The 4,045-nt window shown below is 32.6% G+C and overlaps 1 non-coding gene across 1 annotated transcript; it reads right to left on the reverse strand.

Moving 5' to 3' along the window:
- Positions 1-1,380: 1,380 nt before the first annotated feature.
- On the reverse strand, positions 1,381-1,480 carry LOC149172227 (U6 spliceosomal RNA). Its single transcript, XR_016259929.1, has one exon. It is a non-coding gene; the product is annotated as a U6 spliceosomal RNA (small nuclear RNA).
- Between the last annotated feature and the right edge of the window lie 2,565 nt (positions 1,481-4,045).

Below are 4,045 nucleotides of genomic sequence, written 5' to 3' on the forward strand. Positions count from 1 at the left end.
GTTGATTGAACCATGTACACGAAGGACTTCCTAGTAGACTGGCAGTTGGCACTCATGCATTCTGGTAGATGGTTGTTCCTTTATATGGACGTCGACATATTCTTTTTTAGTCATGTTTGTAAACACCATAACCATAACTAGACTTTGCAAATTGAGATCGAGATTGAGACAAGTAGTCATTAAGGGGGTGACTTGGAAAATATAATTCCTACTTGTCTCAAGTATGATTCTTTCTATGTAAAGGAGTTTGCTCCTATTATCTAGGAGTTGTTTAGATTTAGTTGTTTCCTAGATTGGTGTATGGTTGAGATATTCTCTCAACCGAGCAATTGTGTATCCAAGATAGTCTACCTATTTTGAAACAACACTACATATATTTATATGTAACATTATTTGATTAATTCAAGTAGTGATTAATTTTTCAAATCTTTCTCCTCATGATTATGAAAGCTTTCCATTTATTTCATATTAGTAGATGGTTAAGATATCCATTAGCTTGAACCACCTTATCATGTGAAATATATAATTCAATTAACTCCAAGTTGAAAGGTTATACTTAGTGTGGTGCCACTATCATATAAGTTTGATGTACTTCAAAATCTTAAGGGCCCAATTTAGTGAGCCTCTTAACATTAACAATGCTTTTAAACTCATTGAAAAACTTCAAATTGTTTAAACAATACAATATTTTCTTTAATGATTTGTAAAAACATTGAATCTACCCAACCAAGAGGGATCTACCAAGCCAAGAGGGATCAAATCTCCTGATATGCAAACTTCTTTTAAAGTGAAATAAAATTTAATCTCTTGGTAAATTCCAAATTAAGACGGGTCTAGGGTGGTTTAAAATTTACATAACTTGTACATATAAATATAAATGATAAAAATAATTTATAATTAATTATCAAAGATATCATCTTTTACAATATCTATATAAAATTTAAAATTTCCAATACATATCTACAAATGTGTTCCTCATACTTTACAATATCTATATAAAATTTAAATTTGCCAATACATATGGCATATGGTATACATATTTACAAATATGTTCCTCATACTATTTTTCCAATTTTCATAACATTTTTCAAATTTAAAAAACTTATCGACCTCACTTTACACTTTTTTGGGAGAATAGCTAGTTTTATTATTATTTTTTTAAGTTATTCTACATAGATAATAACTATTTAAAATTTTATTTTTATTTTTTTGTCTTGTGAAAATAATTTATTATTGTAAAAATCTTAATTTCGAAGAGTCTAGACCTTCCTCAGCCAGAACCTTTTTAAAAGGTTAAATTTTAAATATCCCATCTTATTTCTCACTAAAATTTTAAACATAAATGACCCCCTTCCGAGAAAAAAAAATTCGCCTGCATTTGAAACTTTGGACCATTTCTCCATTTGTGTGTCATCCTTCGCAGGGCCATGATAGTCTTCTCTGTATCGTTATTTCGGAAGAGACGTTTTCGAACAAAAGTTTCCAAACCAACCAGACTTAACTTAAACATATTAACCAATTCATAAACATAATGATTTAATATTCTCGAATCTTCGAGCCATGAAAAAATATTTCCCCGTATTTTTTGAAGTACCAACATCTGATTTGAAGCGCTTTGTTAACTCAAATTGACCTGGTATTTATTCTCAATTTTGTTATGCATACAAAGCCAAAAATTCTGCACATTCAAATTTTTTTCCTCGAATAATGGTCTGAAGAATTTTGTGCTTTGACGGTAAGTATATTTGGGCCAAGCCTGGAATATTGTAGGTCAAATTCTATTAAGTACACTGGTCTGCTGTGGTGGATGCTTGAAAAGCAGATTCCCCACCCCGTTTTGGGGGCAAGGGAGTCTCGCTTTCCTAAAACCATAGGATCTTAGTATATCGACTTACAGGTAGTTGGATGTACTCTTGTGTATCGACTTGCAGGTAGTTGAATATACTCTTGGTGTTATAGTGGCAATTATGAGGATTGATCTTGGGTCTCCCATAAATTAAGACTGGTAGTTACCAATTCACCATTTAATTTTAAAAAAAAAAAAAATGGCCAAAAGAATTTTGTGACAAAGCTAGCCGTAGAGAAAAGCCCCTACTTCTCTGTGCAGTGCCTTTTTCCAGAGAAGTCTGAAAAATGTGTTCCACCTGTGTGGATCAGAGATCCCACCGTACAGGTTTTCACATCTTTCTCCGGAAACTCTTCATTCTTATGAAGAGTCGGTATGGGATAACAAACCCCCTTTTAAAGATTATCAGAAAGCACTTCCATAATGACAAGCAGAACTGAAAACCCTTCTGCCGTTTTTCCGTCGCCAAGTTGCCCAGCTAAAAGAGCAGCCGAAACTTTATTGAGAGAATTTGGTTTAGGCGTTGTGTAATAATTCTATGTTTTGGAGTTTCTGGTGGGAATTCGAATAAACAGTTCAATTTTTTATTAGATTTTGTTTTTCCTGTGTTTGAGATCTGGTTTTAAAGGCAAAAATAGATTCAGTTTCAGAAGCACTAGGGTTTGATATTTTGCAGCAAACTATACATTATCAAACATCCCATCAGCATAAATGGAAAAATAACTGTGTGCAGGCTTGGGGCTGAAAAATGTCAACACAAAAAAATCAACCTCCATCTTCCACTGATTCTCTATGTGATCATGAAGCCAATATAACTGATGACTTTCCTGATGAGGGACCTTAAATACCTATAACCATTCTTGAAGCTACATCTTTTTAGTGAATGGTCTAGTCAATTTCAGGAGGGACATCCAACACCAAGGAGTTCAAAAGCTAATCGTAATTTCATCTCAAGAAAGGCAATACCTCTAACATCCACTAGATAATTTTCAGCTCCGAAAGAATCCACTCTGACTTGTGGTTCTAATCTTCCAAATTCAAAGATACGAAGACATGATTGAATAAACCAGGAATTACCAGTCCTGGAAATTGTTAAAAGTATTTTATGAGCAAGGGTTTCATTACTTTTCTAAATATATTGAATGATATATGCTTTTGGGATGATCTTGGTAGAAGTGAATTCCTTATTGGCAGGGGAATTGCAATTTCGCAATCAGGAAGAGTTCCAAATTGAAGGAAGTTTCAGCGTCCAAACACTGAGAAATATATATAATTTTGGGTTGATCTTGGTAGCACTGAATTTCTCACTTGCGGGAGAGTTGCCATTTGCAATCAAACAGAGTTTAAAGTGGAGGGTACATGGCTTGAAAAATGTTGTGACATACCAACTTGTAGTTTGAGAAAATGGATTCAATATCTTATATTTGCTAAAACGAGGGTTGTGTTTGTTGCATTATACTTTCTCCAACTTCAGACATTTTTGCAGGTACCAATGTCAATGATCAGTGTCATTACTATGGGTACTTTTTCACATATGGAATTTTCAGTCATAGCCTGGTCGATTATTAATTATATCAAAAAAAAAATCTTAAAATATTAAATTAAAGGACGGAATACTATTTGGTATATATAAATTATTATTATACGTTATTAGGAATACAATATATTAAAGTATTTGTAAATAATTTCCTTAAGATAATTCCATAAATTTAATTAGTGTAGAGCTAGGTTATAATATTTATGAGGCATAAATTTATTTTGTATAGAGCTAGGGTCAATTAGTTGAGTCTGTGTTCTTAAAGCCAAGGATTCAATTCTCCTGTGGACTGGCCACTACTAACGTTCATCGCTGGGAAGCCAAAGTCGTCGAAGATGTTAATGCAAATACTGCAGAGTGCATTTCAATTGTGGCTGAAGAGTATAAACACAATTATTTACTATTCTCGAATCTTCGACCTGTGAAGAACTCTTTACCTCATTGACCTTTTGTAAAACATGTACTGTACAGCCCAAGTGCAGAGACCTGATACAAAGCGGTTCGTTGAGTCAATTCGACTTGGTATTTTGAGTCAATAAGTAATAACACATTTTAATAAATAAACAAGTGAAATTAACAATATATCTGTTTTAATATGATGATAATAAATATTCATAAAATTTTCAAATAATAATAATTTCTTAATTAATTTTATAAATATA

Source organism: Pinus tabuliformis, chromosome 4_2 (genome assembly GCF_031772625.1).
Source record: "Pinus tabuliformis cultivar Carrire ecotype Pingquan chromosome 4_2, CPIR1, whole genome shotgun sequence".
Taxonomy (NCBI): domain Eukaryota; kingdom Viridiplantae; phylum Streptophyta; class Pinopsida; order Pinales; family Pinaceae; genus Pinus; species Pinus tabuliformis.